This window comes from Chiloscyllium punctatum, chromosome 11, assembly GCF_047496795.1.
Source record: "Chiloscyllium punctatum isolate Juve2018m chromosome 11, sChiPun1.3, whole genome shotgun sequence".
Classification (NCBI taxonomy): Eukaryota; Metazoa; Chordata; class Chondrichthyes; order Orectolobiformes; family Hemiscylliidae; genus Chiloscyllium; species Chiloscyllium punctatum.
The window spans coordinates 29469623-29495052 of NC_092749.1; the positions used below are offsets into that span (position 1 = coordinate 29469623).

The 25430-nt window shown below is 41.6% G+C and overlaps 1 protein-coding gene across 2 annotated transcripts in view; it reads left to right on the forward strand.

Moving 5' to 3' along the window:
- Positions 1-25430, forward strand: part of LOC140482861 (muscarinic acetylcholine receptor M3-like) — a 664163-nt gene that overhangs the window by 378365 nt on the left and 260368 nt on the right. The window contains exon 1 of one of the 2 annotated variants that reach the window (XM_072580569.1): positions 5825-5994. The exons of the other annotated variant lie outside the window; for it this stretch is intronic. The gene's annotated coding sequence lies outside the window, so the exon portion shown is untranslated. Of the gene's footprint in view, positions 1-5824; positions 5995-25430 lie in introns of those variants that run through there. 2 annotated transcript variants of the gene reach the window in all.

Genomic DNA, 25430 nt, shown 5'->3' on the forward strand with positions numbered 1-25430 from the left:
TTAATTCCTCCCCAGTCGTTCACTGGGGCAAAAGGAGAAATATGTCACTGAAACCTTTTGGAATGTCAAGCACAATCTCTTATTCTCATATTTACTGTAAATACTGATTATTGCCAAAGCTCAAATACATTAATAGTAATCGAGTAAATATTTGAACAGTATAATTTGTCCCTTGCTCCAGTTCCTTTTCTGTAATGCTAATGTTCTACAATAGTAAAATACAGACCTGAGTGAATACTGTAACCCAGCTGCTGCTATTGAATATAAATGAAGGATTCTGGATTCTTCATGTAGAATTTATTAAACAACAACTGATCTGGTCCGATGTCAACAAGAATGAGACTTATTTGTAACTCCAGATACACTGGCTGATATCTTCCTAATGTTCGGCTTTAATGAGTCATCAAACTGTACTTTGTGTCCAAATTTTGCTGAGGGTTTCCATCATCCCAGGATGATAACTGAGTACACTCTGTTCCAAAGCAGCCCAATCTTCCTTAATTGCTTAACTGACTGAACGATCCTCCAAAATATTCCACTGCAGTTCATTGAGAGCAATGTATTTAGTGTGACTCTTTATTCCCTTTTCATGGAGCTTTCTAAACCCTTTATGACATAAGGATGGGAGCAGAAGGAAGCCATTCAGCCCATCTAATCTTCTCCATCATTTAATGAGACAATGATTGATCTGATCATCTTCAACTTTCATGCTTTTCCTGACTGATTAAAAATCTGTCTCAGTCCTTCATATAATTTTCAATGCCTTGTATCCTTGAGGTGAGCTCTGAAAGGGTTGCAGGAGCAGAGAGACCTGAGGACATATGTGCATAAGTCATCAATGGTGGCTGGGCAGGTCAAGGGGATGCTTACTAAAGCATATAGTGCACTATGCATTGGGGTACAGTGTACAAAAGCAAGGAAGTTATGCTAAACTGGATAGAACACTGCCTCAACCTCAAATATTCTGGATACTTTAGGAAAGACCGAAGGGCATTCAAGAAGTTCAGAAAAGGTTCATGAAATTCACTCCAGGCATGAGGAAGCTCAATCACCTTGATAGATAAGGGAAGATGGGACTGTTCTGTTTTGCAAAGAGAAGGTTGAGAGCAGACTTCCTCCATGGATTCAAAATCATAAGAGCTGCAGTAGATCGGGAAAGGATGCTGTCATTTGGTGGAGGGATTAAGAAGCAGTGGGCACAACTTTAAGGTACTTGGTTCAAGAAAAAGAAATACAGACATTAGCAGGTAATTAGGATATAGAATGCACTGTCTAAGAATATGGAAGTAGATATAATCTGAGTAATCATGGGGTAATTAGATTTTGTTTTTAATTCACTCATGGATTCTGGTATTGCTTGCTGTATTGCCCATCCCTATTTGCCTTTGAGAAGGTGGTGGTGAGTTGCCCCCTTGAACTGTTGCAGTCCATGAGCTGATGGTCGACCTATAACGCTGTTAGGGAGGCAGTTCCAGAACTTTGACCCAATGACACTGGATTTACAGTGATATATTTCTGAGTCAGGATGGTGAGTGGCTTGGAGAGGAGCTTGTAGATGGTGATGTTCCCATATATCTGCTGCCCTTGTCCTTCCAGATGGAAGTGATTGTGGGTTTGGAAGGATCCTTGGTGAATTTCTGCAGTGCATCCTGAAGATGGCTCAGCATCAAAATATGGAAAGGAAGAGTGTGTAGAACTACAGGGAGAAGGTAGAAGAGTGGCAGTGGGAGAATTCTCCTTCAGAGAGCCAGCACAGACACACCTGACCAATGTTCTTCTTTAGTGCTGTAACCATTTCATGAAGTTGAGGTCAGAAATGGTGAGAGGTGGATAGGAGCAAAATATTGTGATATGTCACGCAGTTAGTGTGCAGTATCCATTTGAAACATGCTCATAATGTAATGAAAACATCATAACATATGACCTGAGGTTATAACTTTCTCCAACTCCAACACATTTTGATGAAAGCTGGCAACTGTTGGTAACTGGATAACTTGATATTAGTCCAGATGCTGAAGCACTTGGCACAAAGAAAGATGGTTATGGTGGTTGAGGTCAGTCATCTCAACTCCAGGACATCTCTGCAGGAGTTCATCAGGGTTGTGTCCTAGGCCCAATCACCTTCAGCTCCTTCATAAACATTCTCCCCTCCATCACAAGGTCAGAAGTGGACACATTTTATCTCTCCACCCTGGAGACTTCCTGCCTCTATTCCTGATGAAGGGCTTTTGCCCAAAACGTCGATTTTCTTGCTCCTCGGATGCTGCCTGACCTGCTGTGATTTTCCAGCACCACTCTGACCTAAACACTGGTTTCCAGCACCTGCAGTCCTCACTTTTGCCATGTTTGTCAATTATTGCATAATGTTCAGCATCATTTTTGATCGAGAAAATTTCTAGATTTGAACAAGTAGCAAATAGCATTTATGCCACACATGTACCAGGTAATGATAATTTCCAACAGGCAGAATCTAACCATCACTCTTTGACATTCAATGGCATCACTCATCACTCAATCCCCTCATCGTCAACAAGGGGGTTACCATGGACCAGGAACTAAACAGAACTAGTCATATAAAGTCATATAAATGGTCCTTGTGGCCACAGCAGTCTTGGTGAGACCTGGTGAGTTTGCACCTATTTCATGCCCAAATCGAAAATTTCCCCTCTCCATACTCTACCCGGCTCCCCCCACCAAACCTCTGATTTACATTTAGTTAGATCCTGTCACTCAAAAAATTTAATTCCTCCATGTCATTCACTGGAGCAAAATTTATGTTCACAGTTCAAAAGGAGAAATATGTCATCGAAATCTTTTAGAATGTGAAGCACAATCTCTTATTCTCATATTTACTGTAAATACTGATTATAGCCAAAGCTCAAACGCATTAATAGTAATCGAGTAAATATTTGAACAGTATAAGGAACTAGTCATATAAATACTGTGGCTTCAGGAGCAGGTCAGAGATTTGGAATCTTGCAGTGAGTGACTCACCTCCTGACACCCAAAAATCTGTCCACCAACAGGTCAGAAGTGTGATGGAATATTCACTACTTGACAGGATAAGTACAGCTCCGACAATACTTAAGAAGCTTGATATCATCTGAAACAAAGCAGCCTGATTGATTGGCACCACATCCACAAACATTCAGTCTTTCCATCACTAACACTCAGTTGAAGTAATGTGTGCTATCTGCACGATCCGCAGAAATTGACCAAGGCTATTTAGACAGCACTTTCCAAATCCACAACCATCTGGAAGGACAAGAGTGACAGACATACGGGAACACTACCATCTGCAGGTTTCCTTCCAAGATGCTCACCAACCTGACTTGGAATATTTTCCTTATTCCTTCAGTCACTGAGTTGAAATCCTAGAGCTCCCTCCTTGGTTACAGTATGGGTATACCTATAGCCCAGGGACAGCAACAGTTTAAGAAGGCAGCTCACCAGCACTTTCTCGAGGGCAGCTAACAATGGGCAACAAACACTATCATAGCTCGCAAGACCCACTTCCCATAAAAGTGAATTAAAACATCAAGTACCTGTGATTGCAGTATATGCATGTATCCCAACCTGTAATGAGCACCTATTGAATATTTCAGTACCATGTTATTCTTGTCTAATTCTTGCATTGCAGGATTGTTACATTAATTATAAATATCCTGTGGGAGGCAAAATCCACACCATGGTGGTTGTTCAAAAGTGGCAAAAAGACTGGGCAATCCACGAACTAATGGATGTCTGTCTGTCACTTCCAGTGTGCAGTAGTTTAACCTTTCAGATCATTGATGTGAGTGACGTGAGGGAGGCTAATAAACAAGGTAAAATTTAATGGCAGAGTATTCTGCAGATCAATAGCTGTCAGATATTAGAAGCATTAATGGTCCAACTATGATTATGAACCATTTAGTGACAACTATTTATCTTGACTTGCGTCCATAACTGGTTAAAAACTATAGTATTCTCTTTTGAAACAGCCTTGTCTAACCTAATTTGTTATCTAGCATTACAAGACAAGCTCCTGCAGCACAACAACTGGGGCTGTAACAATTGTTGCCCACAGCTGTGAAGCTTGAATAATTCTGGTATCTAAAAACCGCTTGAAAATAATACAAAAAGTTAGTGTTTGAAGCTCTCCTGTGCAGTCCATTTAAGTTAATCAGCCCATGCAAATCAGGGGGACTAAAGCAGTGCAGGCTCTGAAGCAAATTGGCCTCCTGCATTTTCAGTCGTTAGCATGCAGAGCTGATCCTCATTTGAAATGACATTTATCCCATCCATTGGTTTGCAATCGATGGTGTCATCGGATGGACCTAGGACTCGAAATAAGGAAATAGTAAAACCATGTACATGTGAGAGTGCATTGTTTCAATGCATATATGACTTCAAACACTGTGCCAATTTACAGCAGACTAGACTTTAATACTACTGCCAGTCTCATGCTGAGGAATAACCTCTAAACCAAGTCTGATTAAGCCCATCCAAATGATGTGGCCGTAGGCAGAAGGAGACACAGAAGTTTGAAAAGATGAGTGGTTGGCTATTAAGATACATAAGTGCAAAAATTGTTCTTCTATCCCCACAAGTGTACTGGAGACTTGAGAAGAAAGCTTGACCTTAGTCTAAGAGAGTGGTAAAAGTATGGACCCTGCTGTCAGGGGTGTTTAGGTTACTTACAGTGTGGATACAGGCCCTTCGGCCCAACAAGTCCACACCAGCCCTCCGAAGAGCAACCCACCCAGACCCATTCCCCTTCACCTAACACTACGGGCAATTTAGCATGGCCAATTCACCTAACCTGCACACCTTTGGGCTGTGGGAGGAAACCAGAGCACCCGGAGGAACCCCACGCAGACGCAGGGAGGAGAATGTGCAAACTCCACACAGACAGTTGCCTGAGGCGGGAATTGAACCTGGGTCCCTGGTGCTGTGAGGCAGCAGTGCTAACCACTGTGCCACCATGCTGCCCAAAAAATATGGAACGCTTCATGAATTTGCGTGTCATTGGTGAAGGCAGATACGATAGGGGCATTTAAGAGCCTTTTAGATAAGTACATGAATATGTGGGGAATGGAGGGATATGAACCAAAGGCAGGCAGTGGGGTTTATTTTAATTAGGCATCATGTTTAGTAGAACATTGTAGGCTGCAGGTCTTGTTCCGGTGCTGTACAGTTCTATGTAAACTGAGTGAAATTTCTCAGACTTGGGAGATTGGATAAATGGGAGAGAATTTGTGGAATGTATTGTACAGATATAAAAGGTTTTTTTTAGATCACTTACAATGTGGAAACAGGCCCTTCGGCCCAACAAGTCCACACCGCCCTGCCGAAGCGTAACCCACCCATACCCCTACATCTACATCTACACCTACTTAACACTACGGGCAATTTAGCATGGCCAATTCACCTGACCTGCACATCTTTGGACTGTGGGAGGAAACCGGAGCACCCGGAGGAAACCCACGCAGACACGGGGAGAATGTGCAAACTCCACACAGTCAGTCGCCTGAGGCGGGAATTGAACCCGGGTCTCTGGCGCTGTGAGGCAGCAGTGCTAACCACTGTGCCACCGTGCCGCCCACTGAAGGGGTTAATGCGGAGGAGTGCCTTAAGCACCAACCACTATTAGGAAGCTATGTAGACTTGAGGACCGAACAGTTAACATTGCAAAGAAGTGAGATCTAATATCTGATCCTCCACAACGTTTCTGTAACAATATCTATCACATCTGTTTAATATGTTAAAATATTTGAAATGCAAACTAAAATTACACGTCTGGTCTGTTTTGTTGCAGAGAAAACAGTTTTCTTTTACATTCCAATTCAAAGGGAATGTGGAGCTGGGTGGTCACTTATTTAAAGTACAGACTTCAGGAATCATGTAGGAAAAACCACAAAAGAAACTGGACTCATTCTGTAAATTACTAAGGAAATAGGAATCATTGATGAAATCCACAGATGGCAGAATTCATACAGACAAGTCACAAAAAAGGTACAGATCTTTGATTATACACAAATCATGGCAATCCTCCAATTTATTTGCAAAAAAACATGAAAATGTTCTGACTGTAGAAACTTGGAAAACTCTCTGGTTAGCGCAGTATGCAGCAACAGCATGTATATCACGTCAAACACTCAAGGCAAGGAAAATAAATAATCACATTCGAAAGAAATGGCCTCAGAAATAGTATTATCAGATTGACTACAGTCAAACCCTTATCCTAACCTATTGTAAAATGGGAGATCATCACATGTTGGGAAGCCTTCAGGCAGTTTGAAAATATTCACTGTTCTTGCACAACTGCAAAAGTGAAGAAAAACAAAGAAAAAGCTGCATTTGAGATGGGAAAGCAGGTATGCACTCCAATTTTCATGTCAGGAATTGTCACTGTCTGAAATAACTGCACAAAGGCTGGTAACCTGTCACCAAGTCACCCTTCATTTATATGTGCATCAGACATGGGCTTTGACCAGTCAGCTTCAATCCAGTCTTGAGACTGAGGAGACCTTCTGAATCTCCTGTTTATATGTGTCAGCCAGGGCTCCCTGATTGACCCAGCTTAAAAGCCCAAATTAGGGATTGCATAGTCAATGAGGCACACCTGGCCCTGGTTCCCCAAACACCACACTGTCTACTTTTGATCCAGTGAGTGAGAAAATAGGAAACTATATTTCAATGAGGCAAGATTTGGTACTAATGACATCTAAATGCATGCAAATATGTCTCACACTACCCACAATGTCTCACCTTTCAAACGTTGTTTGCAGAATTGCACTTCTTTCTCTTGACATCAAGAATCTTCTGATATTCCCACTGCGTCGTCATTGCCCACGTCATTCCGGGCTGGGAAAATTGAGCTGAATGTCTGTCACAGCATGCAGCTTACAAATCATGTCTTGTTTAAGACAAGAGCCTCTCTGTGGGAGTCTATAATGTGGAAGTGTTAGCCCAGTGGTATTATCATGCAGTTATTAACCCAGAGACCGAGGTAATGTTCTGAGGACCCAGGTTTGAATCCCATTGCGGCAAATGGTGAAGTTTGTATTTGATCATAATCTGGAATTATGTGTCTCAAGATAATCATGAAACCATTGCCAGGGAAAAAAAACTAATCTAGTTCACTATTGTCTTTTAGGGAAGGAAACTGCCATCTTAATCTAATTTGGACTACTGCTGCCAAGTTGTCTGTGCAATTAGAGATAGGCTGATGTAGCCAATCCAGCCAGCAATATCCACATACCATGAATAAATAGGGAAAACAAAACAAGATGATCAATTGGTTTTCTTCTACCACGCTAGACCAAGTAGAACTTGCAGATTCCTAGCTTGGATGAGTGTGGTAGCAGTCAATCTATCTCAGTTCTGAGAAGGGTCATTGGACCCGAGATGTTAACGTTACTTTCTCTCCACAGATGCTGCCAGACCTGCTGAGGTTCTGAGCAACTTCTGTTTTTGCTTTAATACAGAGCCTGTACAACATAATGTCCAATGTTTAGAGATTTCTCATACAACAGAAAGGGCAAATCTGATGAGCCAAATCATGCTTTTCCTGTAAAGTATGATCCAAGATAAAATACTACAGACGGGAAATAAAAGCAGAAAGTACCGAAAAACCCTTAGCAAAATCAGAGAGCATCCATGGAGAGAGAGACAGAGTAAATGTTTCAGGTTGATACTCTTTGAGCAGTCTACGTTATATTTGCTCTTCTTTCTTCACTTGCTACAGTTATTATGACTGTATTCAGGGAATTCACTGCACAGAAAATCCAAACATTTCCTTATTTTTAACTTCTGTTTCTAATTTATTGCTCTTCTCCCTGTCCAGGGTTGGGAAGGCTAGTCATGTGTCATTAATACATTTGGTTTTGGCTTTGTTAGCGCAGACTGAACTCCACGGTTGCTATGAAACAGGAACCAGAGATGTTTCATTTAGCTTTTATTAAGCTGGATAGCCTAAAGGTTTGTGAATGTGATCCAGCTCTCACTACTGCTCAAATTGCTCAAATTCAATAGTGATTTCAAATATCCACTGTCTACAGTACGTTTTGAAGAAAAATTGGGTTTATTTACTCAAAATTGTTAGTTAAAGGGGGCCAAATTTCATCTGCTGCCTGCTCCATCATTTTCTAAAAAGGAGGTTTGCATTGGCAGGAAAATTGGCGATACTTCCATTACTGCTGAGATTCTGTGAACTTCAACCCCATCCCCAAACCATGTGGCCTGCTACCTTGAAATGGGAGAGTTTCATGTCAGTGTGGAGGAGCTAACTGCAATGATAGCAGAATTACATGTGGTGCTGTTGACATAGCCAACAAATGTGTGTACCCATGCAGCTAAAGGTAGACAAAAGTTTTCAAAGGTTTGACATTTCAGATTATCCATCTCAATATCGTTATTTTATTCTGAATGTCAATTCATTAGTGATGCCATCAGCTGAAACTCACCCCAACAGTAATATCAGTCAGTATAACAAATCATTGAGGGGAGCAACAACATTTTCTCAAGAAAACTGGGATATTAGGTGTAGGTCTACAAGACTGAACTCCGGCAGGAGATTTAAGTAAAATAATCATAGTCCCAGAAAATCATACGACTGCTCTCTCATAAGAGAGAGATGACTGATGGAGTTCTAACCTGAAGGTCCCTCACTCCTCAGGTGAGGGGCAATTCAAAAAGGTGGGAACTTCATGGTGACCTTAGTTGGTACGGGAATTGAACCTACACTATTCCTGTCACTCTACATTATAAACTAGCCATCCAGCCAACCGAGTTAACAAAGCCCCAGAGGTGCCAACAGAAATAGGAGTTCAAGTAGGAACTTCTTAATTTTATTAATTGTAGAAAATCATCTTCTCAACCCAACATATCATTTTGCAAAAACCAAAAATTGGTCAAATGGTTGACCGTGTGAAGGAAGGTGTTGGGTTACAAAAGGATGTAAACAGATTGGTCAGATGGGCATATCAGTGGCAGATGGAATATTATCCTGATAACCCTGAGGTGATGTGCTTTGAGAGAAGCAACAAGAATAGAGGGAACTTGGGTGTTTCAGATCCCTAAAGATGGCAGGACAGGTTAATAGAGTAGTTAAGAAAGCATACAGGACAATTGCCTTTGTCAGTCATGGCATAATTATAAGTGCGAGGCAGTCATGTTGTAGTTGTACAGAAGTTTTGGTCAGGCCACAACTGGAATATTGTGTGCAATTCTGGTTACTGCACTATAGGAAGGATGGGATTGCATTGGAGGGGGTGCAAAGGTGATTCACCAGGTTATTACCTGGGATTCAGCATTCCAGAAAGGCTAGGTAAATCAGGTTTTCTTTTAGGATTAGAGTGGTGCTAGAAAAGCAAAGCAGGTCAAACAGCATCCGAGGAGCAGCAAAATCAACATTTCAGGCAGGACCCCTTCCTGATAAATGGCTCCTGCCTGAAATGTGGATTTTCCTGCTCTTCAGATGCTGCCTGACCTGCTGTGCTTTTCCAGTACCACTATCATCTTGACTCTAATCTCCAGCCTCTGCAGTACTCACTTTCACCTTATTTTCTGAAGAGCACATTAGGTTGAGTGGGTCATGATAGAGATGTATAAGAATCACTGAATCATAGAATAGAATCTCTACAATGTGGAAACAGGTGCTTCAGCCCAACAGGTCCACACTGACCCTCTGAAGAATAACCCACCCAGACCCATTCCCTCTACCTGAAAGTTACCTCTGACTAATACACCTAACCTACACATCCCTGAACACTATGGGTAATGTAACATGGCCATTTCACCTGACCTGCACATCTTTGGGCTGTGGGAGAAAACCAGAGCACCCAGAGGAAACCAATGCAGACACGGGGAGAATGTGCAAACTCCACACAGTCAGTCACCTGAGATTGAAATCAACCTTGGGTCATTGATGCTGTGAGGCAGCAGTGCTAACCATTAAGCCATTGTGCCACCAGAGTGTGAGGGGCATGGACAGGGTGAATAGAAAACAGTTGTTCCCTTAGTCAAAAGGTCAATAACAATGGGTTTAATTTTAAAGCGTAAGGCAGGAGGTTTAGTGGGGATTCAAGGAAAATCTTCCACTCAGAAGTTGATGGCAATCTGGAATGCACTGCCTCAGCGGGTAGTTGAGGTGGGAAACCTCTGAACTGGTAACAAGTACCTGGATGAGCACTTGAAGTGTCATAACATCCAAGGCTATGGATCTAGTGCAGGAAAGTGGGACTAGTGTAGATAATGGTGCCTTTTTGGCAGCACTGCTTTGATGGACCGAATGGCCTATATTGTACCATATGATTCTATGATTCTATGATCCTATTCTACCCAGTGGATCTGAAATACTAGTTGTGAAACTATTCCCTTCGATTAAAAAGTTCCAGTAATAACATTTTGGATCGTTAGCATAACTCCCTCCATGATATTTTAATATCATTCTTCACTCAATTCAAATTTGTCTGAATATGTTGGCAAATTCAGAGTTTTTGACTAGGCTAACGCTCACCACGCAATGTCTTGGGACAGAAATCCTTCAAAAGTAAGCTAGCCCTGGTCAGCATTTATCTCTCAATCAACATCATTAAAACGGATTATCTGACCACAATCACATTGCTATTTATGGAACCTCACTGCACACAAACTGGCTGCTGTGTTTCCTATATTTCAACAGTTCAAGAGTGTCTCACTGGATTTACAGTGAAATCATTTATGTGAAGACAATGTTTACACAGAGACAGGCTATTCTGCCCAATCAGTTCATGCTAATGATTGTGCTCAGTTCCATTCTCATTCTATCCTTTCTCATCTAGATCTACCATTGTTGCCATCCATTAAAGATTGTTCAAGAGGTAGGATGTGCAGATTCTGGAAAACATGTATCAAAGAACAACGTTATCCATGGAACTCAAATATGGCAGAGGGCAGTCATGAGTAAAGAAAAAGCACTCCCACCAAAAATCATCTGCCCAGTGCCTCCTTGAATGTACATATTTGGAATTCTGCCATGCTTAGTTTGCAGCTTTCTGCTTTCCATTGGAGACTCTGGACCACTAAATTGCTTCCAGTTTGATAAAACTATGATTGGCTTTTCGTCTCTACATTTCCACTGCCCTTGGCTAAATTTGCAATGCTAATAGTGATATCACCAATTACTAACATGGCTGGAAGTCACTGATATGACTTTGAATGATAATTCGTGGCAAACCCGTTAAGTTTCACTATCTTTTTACCAGAAGGCATTCGTGTGCATTGGTGTAGTTCTTGCTCACAGATAGGTACATGTTCAAATTATTTCAATGTTCTGTTTTCCCGTGATATTCCTACTCGTTAGACATCACTCTCAGTGATTGTGTGATTATGTGACAATCCCTGCAGGTAACATTCATCTGTGTATCGGAATTTGAGCTGGATTTTAAGCAAAGCATATTGCTCAACACCCCCACAATGCCTCCACCTCCACCCATTTAACACTAAGGACAGCTCACCCCAAGTTAACAATCAGCCCACGAGTTGCCCATCAATCAAGCTGCATGGTGGCGATTACCCTGGTAGTTGAGTTAATTCAACTGGTGACAGATTGAGGGCCTTAAGAAGTCCTTAATAGGTGACTGAAGGACTTTATGGTTAGTAACTCATTGCCACTCTGTGATATTTGAGCTACAAACTCACTACCTACATGAAAGAGGTGATGATTTAAAGTCCCATGTGTAAAGGACAAGCATGGGTCATAGGTCAGTCAAGTGACCTTCACCTTGTGCATTCGCCAGGTGTATTCTGAGCAAACAAAGCCCACACTCCAGTGGCTTTCATTAACATGCAGGAGTCGTGGTCAAGTAACATCATCCCGATCTTGACGCTATTTTAGCTTTAGGCCACACACAATGCCAATCACACTCACAGAACCTTGCCTCCAGGGTAATGATGCTGTCACAGACTAATAGAAAGTAGGATTGATGATCCTGCTATCGGATAAAAGTTCTCCTGCTACAGCAAGCTAAATCAACAGCAATCTTGATCCACAGATTCAGCATTATCTACTACCATAGATTGTGGTGTATAAGGTAATTCCTGAAGCCTTGAAAAAAAATCCTTCCAAAAACAGAGGTTGGCTTCTCACCCATCTGTGCAGAGATATTATTCTACATTTCTGCAACAGGTAGGAATTGAATTCAGGATTCCTAGCTCAGAGGTAGGGACACTACCAATGCACAATAAGAGCCTCAGGGGCAATTTACATGCTGTATATAAACTGAGCCACTGGTACTGGTGTGGATAGTTGACATTTTGAAGTATGAAGAAAAACATTAACACTAGTAACATAAATTAATTCAAGGTGACGCAGGTCATTGATTGGCATCTATAATTGTAGAATCCCTATACTGGGAAAGCATGCCAATCGGCTCATTGAGTCCACATCAACCCTCCAAAAATCATCCCACCCCATCCCTTGAAAGCCTACATGTCCCACGGCCGATCCACCTCGCTTGCACATCTTTGGACTATGGGAGGAAACGAGAGCACCCAGCTGAAACCCATGCAGACATGAGGAGAACATACCAACTCCACGCAGACAGTCACCCAAGAATAGGAATCAAACCTGGGTCCATGGCACTACGAGACAGCAGTGCTAACCACTGAGCCACCATGCCTATGTTAATTCTAAAAGGATGTTTTTAAGCAAAACAAAAATCTGTCAAATTTATTGACTTCAACATTCTGTGTGAAGAGTTCACGAAGTTCAGTCTGATCCAAATCACCAAGGTATCACTGTCAGAACCTCACTCTGAATCAGGTTCCTCATTTTTAGTTTCAGAGGCATGCCCCCCAAATCACTTTCCTGCCCATCCATTACCTATTCCACATTTTTTGAATGATTTGCTGGCATTTTGTGCATTCATCCCATCCCAAGATTTTTATCTCAAAACCACACAAAATTTTGGATGAGACAACACTCATTTGGGTAAAGAGTTGTTCTCTGTTAACCATTCACATATTCCATTCAGTGTTAACATGATCCCTGAATGATGTGTGTAGGTGCACATTCAAAGGGTGAACAACGAACATTAGGTCATCCAGCATAACTATATTTGAATGGTATTTCTTCAAAGACATCTCTTGATCTCATTGGGTATAAGCTATGTGTTTTGTATAGGAGCAGGATGTCTAATCCCCATGCTGCAACCTCACTGCAATCTACTGCTGTCACAAATATGCTCTGACAGTGGATTTGATGTTCAATGTGGTTTTACATTTGAAAATTAACGTAGGAATAATTATATCCGTGGAATTCTTTACCACAGAGAGCTGTCAAGGCTGGGACATTAAAGAACATTCAAACTGAGCTGAATAGTTTGTAATCACTAAGGAATCAGGGGTGATAGGGAAAAGGTAGGAAAGTGGAGTGGATGATTATCAGATGACCCATCATCTCACTGAATGACAAAGCAGACTTAATGGGCTGAACGGCCTCCTTCTGTTGCTGATGGTCTGAGCCAAGACACACTTTACTATCATAACTCTTGTCTTTTCATGTCCTACCATTTTCATTAGAACTGTTTTCAACTCTTTCCACTCCACAGTTAGTTGTTTGGCCGATTGAAATTGATGGATGTGTTATCCATGTTAGCAGTATAACGGGATAGCTATTCAGGTTTGTGATGCTGTCTCATTGTGGCTGAAAATTATGTGAAGGGTGTGCATAGGAAAGATATATAGAGGATCTTGGGGTTGAAGTCCATAGCTTCCTGAAATTGGCCACGCAAGTCGATAAGGTGATAAAGAAGGTGTATGGCATGTTTTCATTCATTGGTCGGGGAATTGAGTACAAGAGTTGGGGGTTGGAGATGCCAATGTTGGACAACCACCACTTCCACAACCACCTGATGAAGAAACAGCAATCCGAAAGCTAGTGCTTCTAATTAAGGTGTTGGACTGTAACCTGGTGTTGTGTGATTTTAAACAAGAGTCAGGGTGTTATTTTGCAGTTTTATAAGACTTTGATTAGGCCACACTTAGAGTATTGTGTTCAATTCTGGTTGCCACATTACAGGAAGGATATGGAGGTTTTGGAGAAGATTCAAAAAGAGGTTTACCAGGATATTGCCTGGATTAGAGCATATCGGCTATAAGAAGAGGTGAGAAAAAACTCAGGGTGTTTTCTCTTGAGTGACAGAGGCTGAGGGGTGACTTGATAGAAGGTTATAAAATTTTGAGATGCATAGTTAGAGTTGGCGGTCATAATCTTTTTTTCAGAGTTGAAATATCTAATAGCAGGGGGCATGCATTTGAAGTGAGAGGGAGAAAGTTCAAAGGAGACACGAGGGGCAAGTTTGTTTACAGAGAGAGTGGTAGGAATCTGAAATGTGCTGCCAGTGGTGTTGGTGGTGGTGGCAGATACACTTAGGACATTTAAGGGACTTTTGGATAAACACATGAATAGTGGAGGGATGTGGACCAATAGCAGGCAGAAGGGATTCGTTTAATTTGGCGTCGTGTTTGGCACAACATCGTAGCCGAAGGGCCGTTCCTGTGCTGTAAAGTACTGTGTTCTATATGGGAGAGAGTACAGAAAACGTTTATAAAAGTGGTTCAGGGAAAGAGGACCTTCTTTTATGAGAATAGACTGGAGAAGCTGGGACTGTTTTCTTGAGGAAGGTAAATGCTTCTTGGCCATTTGAAAGAAGTTTCAAAAAAGATCAAGATTTTGAACAGAGTAGAGAGGGAGAAACTGTTCCTGCTCATAAAAAGAACAACAAAAGGGCACAGTTTTAAAGCATTTTGCAAAAGAAGCAAATAGACTTTGCACAGCAAAATGTGGTGGAAGCGCGTTTAATTGAGGCATTCAAGAGGATACAGAAACAATGTGCAAGACCCTGGGGAAAAGTGGGCGTGAAGTGAAAATGCAGAGAGCTGGTGCGTACACAATGTGGCACGTTTCTATGCTACAATACTGTAAAGCTGTGAGCCTTTGTTTAATAGCTATTAGAAGTAAAGGAAAAAAATGAATGGTTAGAAAAACAACAAAGAACTATGGCTGCTGGAAATCAGAAATGAGAACAGAGACTGCTGGGAAATCTCAGCAGCTCTGACAACATCTGTGGAGAGAAAGGAGAGTTAATGCTTTGGATGAGTGACCCTCCTTCAGAACTGAAGAATGGTCACTGGAGCTGAAATATTAACTCTGCTTTCTCTCAAAAAAAATGAGTGGCCCTATTTGTGGCACGCATATTGCTACTACATCCAGTAACCTACAGTGAATAGAACCAAATATGAGATTGACTGAACAAGTAATGGATGTTGATTACATATTAAGTTGATCATGGCTGATCTGGATCTTGACATCATCCCATTGTGGCAGTGACAGTTTATGGTTCTTTGGTCATCTACTTCCATGTTGATAGCTTCATCCTTACTTGAAAGGCTGGGATACTATCATATGAAGATACATGTTCTCATGAAAATCAGTCTTGGTATTCTGGTTTTCTTCCAAAGATGCTTACAGTAAGATGGTCAGCTCCTAAAACATGTTGGCATCATTAATTTGATGCTTTAACAGCTGGTTTTGGCTCTTTTACTATCTCTGTAAATGTCCCACTTCCTTAAAAATGTTGCATTGCTGTGTTAAATTTGGGCAATGCTTCTACTAATGTATTTTTCTAAAGTCTACATCTGGAAGAGTAACTTCTAGTTGCTATGGTTCTGTTCGCTGAGCTGGGAATTTGTATTGCAGAAGTTTTTAACCCTGTCTCGGTGACATTGTCAGTGCTTGGGAGCCTCCTGTGAAGCGCTTCTGTGATGTTTCCTCCGACATTTATAGTAATTTGTATCTGCCGCTTCTGGTTGTCAGTTCTAGCTGTCCGTTGCAGTGGTCGGTATATTGGGTCCAGGTCGATGTGCTTATTGATTGAATCTGTGGATGAGTGCTATGCCTCTAGGAATTCCCTGGCTGTTCTCTGTTTGGCTTGTCCTATAATAGTAGTGTTGTCACAGTCAAATTCATGTTGCTTATCATCTGTGTGTGTGACTACTAAGGATAGCTGGTCGTGTCATTTCGTGGCTAGTTGGTGTTCATGGATGCGGATCGTTAGCTGTCTTCCTGTTTGTCCTATGTCGTGTTTTGTGCAGTCATTGCATGCGATTTTGTACACTACATTGGTTTTGCTCATGCTGGGTATCGGGTCCTTTGTTCTGGTGAGTTGTTGTCTGAGAGTGGCTGTTGGTTTGTGTGCTGTTATGAGTCCTAGTGGTCACAGTAGTCTGGCTGTCAGTTCGGAAATGCTCTTGATGTATGGTAGTGTGGCTAGTCCTTTGGGTTGCGGCATATCCTCGTTCCATTGTCTTTCCCTTAGGCATCTGTTGATGAAATTGCGCGGGTATCCGTTTTTGGTGAATACATTGTATAGGTGTTCTTCTTCCTCTTTTTGCAGTTCTGGTGTACTGCAGTGTGTTGTGGCCCTTTTGAATAGTGCCTTGATGCAACCTCTTTTGTGTGCATTGGGGTGGTTGCTTTTGTAGTTCAGGACTTGGTCTGTGTGTGTGCCTTTCCTGTATACCTTTGTGGTGAATTCTCCGTTCGGTGTTCTCTGTACCATCACGTCTAGGAATAGGAGTTGGTTGTCCTTTTCTTCCTCTCTCGTGAATCGGATTCCTGTGAGTGTGGCGTTGATGATCCGGTGTGTGTTCCCTATTTCTGTGTTTTTAATGATTACAAAGGTGTCATTCACATATCTGACCCAGAGTTTGGATTGAATTTGCGGTAAGGCTGTTTGTTCTAATCTTTGCATTACCGCTTCTGCTATGAGTCCAGAGATGGGTGAGCCCATGGGTGTGCCATTGATTTGTTCATATATTTGGTTGTTGAATGTGAAGTGTGTTGTGAGGCACAGGTCCAGTAGTTTGAGTATGCCGTCTTTGTTGATAGGTTCAACATCCTGTTGTCTGTTCTGTATGTCCAGCAGGTTGGCTATTGTTTCTCTGGCTAGGGTTTTGTCGATAGAGGTGAACAGTGCTGTTACATCGAATGAGACCATGGTTTCTTCCTTGTCTTTGTGTATATTTCTGATGATGTCCAAGAATTCCTGTGTTGACTGTACAGAGTGTCTGGATCCGCTGATCAGGTGTTTCAGTTTCTGCTGTAGTTCTTTAGCCAGTTTGTGTGATGGTGTCCCTGGTGTGATACGATGGGTCTGAGTGGGATGTCTGGTTTGTGTACTTTAGGTAGTCCATAGAATCTGGGGGTATTGTTGCTTTCAGGTTTCATTCTTTGAAGGTCAAACCTGGTTATCTGTCCGTTTTTTTGTAGGTTCCTCAGTGTGTTGTTTATCCTACCTCTGATAACAAGGAAAAGACAAACACATAACCTCAACACCAAGGAGAGGGAAGCACTAAAATCACTAAGAAACGATAAGAACATAATCACACTACCAGCAGACAAAGGCAGAATGACAACCATCCTGGACAAAGCAGACTACATCCAAAAAGCGCAACAACTACTTGCAGGTACCAACACCTACCAAAAGAGGGAGTTTGACCCCACCCCACAGCTCACCAATAGGATAAACAACACACTGAGGAACCTACAAAAAAACAGACAGATAACCAGGTTTGACCTTCAAAGAATGAAACCTGAAAGCAACAACACCCCCAGATTCTATGGACTACCTAAAGTGCACAAACCAGACATCCCACTCAGACCCATCATATCACACCAGGGACACCATCACACAAACTGGCTAAAGAACGACAGCAGAAACTGAAACACCTGATCAGCGGATCCAGACAATCTAAACAATCAATACAGGAATTCTTAGACATCATCAGAAATATACACATAGACAAGGAAGAAACCATGGTCTCATTCGATGTAACGGCACTGTTCACCTCTATCAACAAAACCCTAGCCAGAGAAACAATAGCCAACCTGCTGGACATACAGAACAGACAACAGGATGTTGAACCTATCAACAAAGACGGCATACTTAAACTACTGGACCTGTGCCTCACAACACACTTCACATTCAACAACCAAATATATGAACAAATCAACGGCACACTCATGGGCTCACCCATCTCTGGACTCATAGCAGAAGCAGTAATGCAAAGATTAGAACAAACAGCCTTACCGCAAATTCAACCCAAACTCTGGGTCAGATATACGAATGATACCTTTGTAATCATTAAAAACACAGAAATAGAGAACACACACCGGATCATCAACGCCACACTCACAGTTATCCGATTCACGAGAGAGGAAGAAAAGGACAACCAACTCCCATTCCTAGACGTGATGGTACAGAGAACACTGAACGGAGAATTCACCACAAAGATTTACAGGAAAGCCACACACACAGACCAAGCCCTAAATTACGAAAGCAATCACCCCAATACACACAAAAGAAGTTGCATCAAGGCACTATTCAAAAGGGCCACAACACGCTGCAGCACACCAGAACTGCAAAAGGAGGAAGAAGAACACCTATACAATGTATTCACCAAAAACGGATACCTGCGCAATTTCATCAACAGATGCCTAAGGGAAAGACAAGGGAAGAAGGACATGCTGCAACCCAAAGGACTAGCCACACTACCATACATCAAGAGCATTTCCGAACTGACAGCCAGACTACTGTGACCACTAGGACTCATAACAGCACACAAACCAACAGCCACTCTCAGACAACAACTCACCAGAACAAAGGACCCGATACCCAGCATGAGCAAAACCAATGTAGTGTACAAAATCGCATGCAATGACTGCACAAAACACGACATAGGACAAACAGGAAGACAGCTAACGATCCGCATCCATGAACACCAACTAGCCACGAAATGACACGACCAGCTATCCTTAGTAGTCACACACACAGATGATAAGCAACATGAATTTGACTGTGACAACACTACTATTATAGGACAAGCCAAACAGAGAACAACAGAGAATTCCTAGAGGCATGGCACTCATCCACAGATTCAATCAATAAGCACATCGACCTGGACCCAATATACCGACCACTGCAATGGACAGCTGGAACTGACAACCGGAAGCGGCAGATTGAAACCACTATAAATGCCGGAGGAAACATCACAGAAGCGCTTCACAGGAGGCTCCCAAGCACTGAGGATGTCACCTAGACAGGGTACGAAGCATCTGCAACACAAGTTCCCAGCTCCGCGAACAGAACCACAACAATGAGCACCCGAGCTACAAATCTTCTCACAAACTGAATAACTCCTGGTATTAAAGAAGTAAACAGGATTTTATGTTGGTCTGTCATGCAATGCTTTAATGTTTTTGCACCTTAAGAAGTCAATGAATTCTCATGAAGTTTTGAGCTAGTTCGACTTTCTTTTCACGTCATTCTCTTCTGTTTTGGAATTTCAGTTTCCTCCACCATTTCAACAGTTTTTTTGAATGCGTGATCCTCTTTTAATGGTGATATATCAGAAAGAGTTGTATCAAAAAGTACAAGAACAATTCTGTCTCGTATTAGTTCTGTGGTAAATCACCACTATCACAAAATTCTGACAATGTTCTGCATGTAGGTTTTGCTCACTGAGCTGGAAGGTTTGTTTTCCGATGTTTTGTCACCATACTAGGTAACATCATCAGTGAGCCTCCAGATGAAGCACTGGTGGCATGGCTGCTTTCTATTTATGTGTTTAGGTTTCTTTGGGATGATGATGTCATTTCTTGTGGTGATGTCATTTCCTGTTCTTTTTCTCAGGGGGTGGTAAATGGGATCCAGGTCAATGTATTTGTTGATAGAGTTCCAGTTGGAATGCCATGCTTCCAGGAATTCTCATGCATGCCTGTTTGGCTTATCCTAGGATGGATGTGTTGTCCCAGCCGATGTGGTGTGCTTCTTCATCTGTATGTAAGGATACTAATGAGAGTGGTCATGTCTTTTTGTGACTAGATTAGATTAGATTAGATTAGATTACTTACAGTGTGGAAACAGGCCCTTCGGCCCAACAAGTCCACACCGCCCCGCCGAAGCGTAACCCACCCATACCCCTACATCTACATTTACCCCTTACCTAACACTATGGGCAACTTAGCATGGCCAATTCACCTGGCCTGCACATCTTTGGACTGTGGGAGGAAACCGGAGCACCCGGAGGAAACCCACGCAGACACGGGGAGAACGTGCAAACTCCACACAGTCAGTCGCCTGAGGCGGGAATTGAACCCGGGTCTCAGGCGCTGTGAAGCAGCAGTGCTAACCACTGTGCCACCGTGCCGCCGACTAGTTGATGTTCATGTATCCTGGTGGCTAGTTTCTGCCTATTTGTTCAATGCAGTGTTGTTATAGTTCTTGCATGGTATTTTGTAAATGACATTAGTTTTGCTTCATCCGGAGGCTCACTGATGATGTTACCTAGTAGGGTGACGAAACAACTGAAAATGAACCTTCCAGCTCAGCGAGCAAATCTACATCCAGAACCTCAACCTGAGCTATAAATCTTCTCAAAACTCGCTAATTCTGACAATATGTAAAGATCATTAATAAGATTATCCACAGATTCTCCAGAAAGCTACATTCTTCTGTTAAATCTTGTTCTTTCTATTATATGATTGTTATTTGATTTAAAGCATTTGTCAAATCCTCTTATAATACCAGCAGAAGTATTTCCCTCGTCTCTTACACTTTGTTTGAAAACATGATCTGTATTCAGATCGGATTCTTATTTATTTATTATTAACAGATATTTATTATTACTCATGGACTGGCGTTATTACCCGTTCCTAGTTCCCCTTTAGAAGGTGGTGGTGAGCTGCCTTCTTGATCTGCAGTCCATTTGGTGTAGGTGTATCCATAATGCCAGTAAAGGGGGGAAGCTCCAGGATTTTGACCTAATGGCACTGAAAGACTAGAGATATATTTCCAAATCAGAATGGTGTAAACTTGCAGGTAGGGGTGTTCACATGTATTTGGTGCACTTGTCATTCTAGATGGTAGCAGTTGTAGGATTGGAAGGTATTGTGAAAGGAGCCTTTGTGAATTCCTGCAGTACATATTGTAGGTAGCCCACATTGTTGCTGTTGAGCATCATTGGTGGAGGAAGTGGATGTTTATGGAAGTGGTGCCAAACAAGCGGGCTGCTTTGTCTTGGATGGTGTAAAACTTCTTGAGTGTTGTTAGAGATGCACTCATCAAGGCCAATGCTGCCTTGACATCAAGAGACTGTCATACAAGAAATATGTGCTCTTGTTCTTCTCTGGGCTTCTTATGTAATGTTGAAACAATTCTATTTCACATTAATTGTCTATTTTGTATAATGCAATTCAATCTTCAGTCTGAAGGGTTTCTGATTTTATATCAGCTTGGAGTTATAATATATTTCTCCATTGTCATTACATTTTATTGCTGTTGTACTTATTTCAAACAATTCAGTTGAAAGTTGTTGAAGAAAGTTTCTAATTTCTTATAGATATAATTTGATTTTACTCTTCTGTGTTTCAAAATGTAATTGTTTTAAATGTGGAGTCGTCAGCAGGTTTTCTAAAGATGTAATTATCTTTGTCGCGAACGACTCAATGATGATTCTTGAATGACTTGTTGATAAAGCAGAGTCATTAATATAATTTTATCTTTAAGAGCTTTGTCATTTATGAAGATTTTTAAGTTCATTCTTTGTGTTTTCCTTTACAGAAATTTTCCTTAATTCATAAAGTTGAAAGTTTCTACTTGTTTCATAATTAGCTTCCTACATTTCCTGTAAAAATTGTTTGCAAGCATTTAAATATCATTGAAGTGTTTCAATTTGGAAAAATACTGCATTTTAACTTTTGCACAAAATGAAGGGATAATCAATTCTTTTGCACAGGTTTTCCCCTCTTCTGTGGAATTTTTGCACCTCTTTTGGAATTATGAATTTTGCACCTTTTCTGCTTCTTCTTTCAACTTCAAGCTATTTAATCAAAAAAGTGTTGTGCTGATTTCATGACTTGAAGCAATAATTTCAGTTGATGAACAGAAATTGATTTTTCCTTTAAATAAATTCTTCTTCTGCCTTCAATTTTATCATGTGCACAGTTTCAGTCTATTGCTATTTTCTCAGTATATATTTAATATAACTTAACATATTTCTTCCTTTATTTACACAGATTTTGTCCCAGCTTTTCCTGATTCTGTAAGCATCTCTAATCATGCTATTCTGCAGAATGCAGCCTGTAAAACATTCATTTAATTTCTCAATCTAGAATTTTCTTTTTAAATGCACCTCAGGGACTTAACTCACAACAGGCGTCCAATAATGATAAACTCACAGTTTTCTGACTGGAGATTTTTTATCTTTCTTCACGTTGGCTAGTTGTAACCTTTGTAGAATTGAAGACATTTTTCAAGCTGTGTCCACTTTTGCCAAATCTTCAGCTGCCCCTAGCTTAGACAAACAGTGGATGCCACTGCTGTTCTTCATTTATGCCTTCAACCCTGCCAATATATGATGTGTAGATTCATCGCCACCAATCCTCTGTATTGATATTAATCAAGCTACTGATAGTAAGGAATGAAGCCCATACAATATATTCACCAGAAGACAGGCTCAATCTTGATAAATGGTAAAAGTCTATAACATAGTCCTTATTACCTAGCTACGTTGCACCTAAGATGCATGATTGTTTCTTGGGAGACATCAGGCTCAGTTTAAGAGTAATTGCAAATTACTACCTATCTACAAGCTGTTAACACTAAGAGCAATCTTTGAAGCACTAGTTAAGATTCTTTCGGACCTGAATAGTCCTTTATGTCAGTTAACCCTTTCAGTACAAACTGCCTTATGCAGCATCAAAAAATTGCTAGGCTAATGCCAAAAAGTTTTTGTCTTAAATAAGATGTAGTTTCTTTCACACTAACAACTATCTACAAATTACAGTAATATAATCATGGTGGTTCGGTGTTTAGGACTGCTGCCTCACAGTGCCAGGGACCTGGGTTCGACTCCCACTTTGGGCAACTGTCTGTGTGGAGTTTGCACATTCTCTCCGTGTCTGCATGGGTTTCCCCCGCGTGCTCTGGTTTCCTCCCACAATCCAAATGATGTGCAGGTTGGGTGAATTGGCCATGCTAAATTGCCCATAGTGTTTGGTGCATTAATCAGGGTTAAATGTAGGGAAATGAGTCTGGGTGTTTGGTGTGGTCTTTGGATGGTTCGTGTGGGCTCGTTGGGTCAAAGGGCCTCTTTCCAAACTGTGGGGAATCTAATCGACGTTATTACAGACAGATGATGAGGAGGACGTGGGCAGTAGGTTCTTTTCCTTCAAGATTCTAAACTCTTCTCCCACCAGTTACAGATGATATCATCAATAGTATGAGCTATTGGTGAATGTCACTCCTGTGGCTTCAGTCAGTCAAAAGCCTTTTTGTTTACAAAAGCAATTCAGCATTGTTACAACAAAATATAACATTATCAGCACACCCTCATCTGATCCATACTATTCCGAGCTAATATTTTCCATACTAGCCAAACTCCATTTTACATTACACTAAATCAAAAACCCAATGAAAGTACGCTTTTTACTAGTTTCTTTCCAAACTTGTCTAAGCTACATGCCCATTTACAGCTGGCCTTGTACAACAGGTTTTAACAGTTTTGTTTCTTTCTTTTCTTACTCTTTTTTATCCTGAGTGATTTGATTTGTTTAGATACTCTATTGGCCTGTCCGTATGCAATGTTAATGCTTTACTTCATAATGTCTCATACTGTCACTTCAACTCTCTTATACGTGAACAGCTGGAAACAAAGAACAAGCTGGTATTTGCAAAGCAACTCTCACAACCTTAAAATCCCAAAGCAGATCGCAGTCAACGTGTAGTTTCTTCCACGTTGAGGAATTCATGGCCAACCCATGTGCCTACACAACCAGCATCCAGACACTGGTGTTAAATGCCCTTGTAGGTCTCCAATACTGTGACAGGAAGTGTATGCTCTTATCAAGTTGCAAGTACATTTCTGCACCACTTGACAAAGATGAGAAAAGTTGTATTAATCACAGAAATGTAAAATCTCACAGAATGGAAGTGGCATACAGAGAGGTCAGTACTGGGTCCCTGATTGTTTGTGATACATATGTAAACAATGTAGGTGAGAACAAGTCGGAGTGGGTGATAAACAAACCTGTCAATTAAGTAACTCCACAGAGGTTGGTATCCCATTATCAAGTCACCATGTATTTCCAGGAGCATCGTACTTGACACCAGTCCAGCTCCCTCAGAGCCAACTCAGAATGAGTAGAACTTCTGACACTCCTGTTTATGTCTGTCGCCCAGGGCGCCCTGATTGGACCAGATTAACAGCCCCAGTCAGGGAACTCATATTCAAGGAAGTCCACCTGGCTGACCTCATTCTGATAGGAGAAAGTGAGGACTGCAGATACTAGAGATCAGAGTTGAGAGTGTGGCGCTGGAAAAGCACAAGAGGTCAGGCAGCGTGCAAGGAGCAGGAGAATCACGTTTCAGGCATAAGCCCTTCATCAGGAATGAGACTTGTGGGCCAGAGGGCTGAGAGATAAATTGGAGGGAGGTGGAGTTGGGGGAAGTTAGCTGTGAATGCAGTAGGTAGATGAAGGTGAGGGAGAAGGTGATAGGTCGGAGAGGAGGATGGAGCGGAGAGGTGAGAAAGGAGTTGGACAGGTCAGGAGGGCAGTGCTGAGTTGGAGGTTTGGGACTGGGATAATGTAAGGGAGGGGAAAAGAGGAAACTGGTGAAATCCACATTGATTCCATATGGTTGCAGGGTCCCAAGGTAGAATATGAGGCGTTTTTCATCCGGGCATCAGGTAGTTAGAGTTTGGCGATGGAGGACACCCAGGACCTGCATGTCCTTGATGGAGTGGGAGGGGGAGTTGAAGTGTTCAGTCACAGCGCAATGGGGTTGGTTGGTGTGGGTGTCCCAGAAATGGTGTCTGAAAAGATCCGCAAGTATGTTTCTTGTCTCCCTGACATAGAGGTGACAGGTCAGGAGGGTGGTGCCAAGTGGGAGGCTTGGGACTGGGATAATGCGACTCAAAAGAAGTTCTGGGATTTACAGATCAATGAACTGAAACCTACAACCCAGTCTAAAAGATGTAAGACTTAACAGCAATCTAAGTTTGTTCAATATATCATTTTAATTGCATGACACTGTGATCTTTTGCTATAAATTCTGTGTCTTATGATCCTGCCCCACTAGTTACCTGATGAAGGAGCAGTGCTCTGAAACCTAGTACTTCCAAGTAAACCTGTTGGACTATAACTTGATATTGTGTGATTTTGTAACTCTGTACACCCCAGTCCAACACTGGTACCTCACATCATTTCTTTATTAGCCTTTCACATTTTGCGTGGGGATGAGGTGATAGAGGGAGGTGTTTTGAGTTTGTTGAAAAATGTCAGCACTGCTGGAACTTGTGTAGGCTTCCATAGCAAAACAATTTATCCTGACAAACAGAATAAT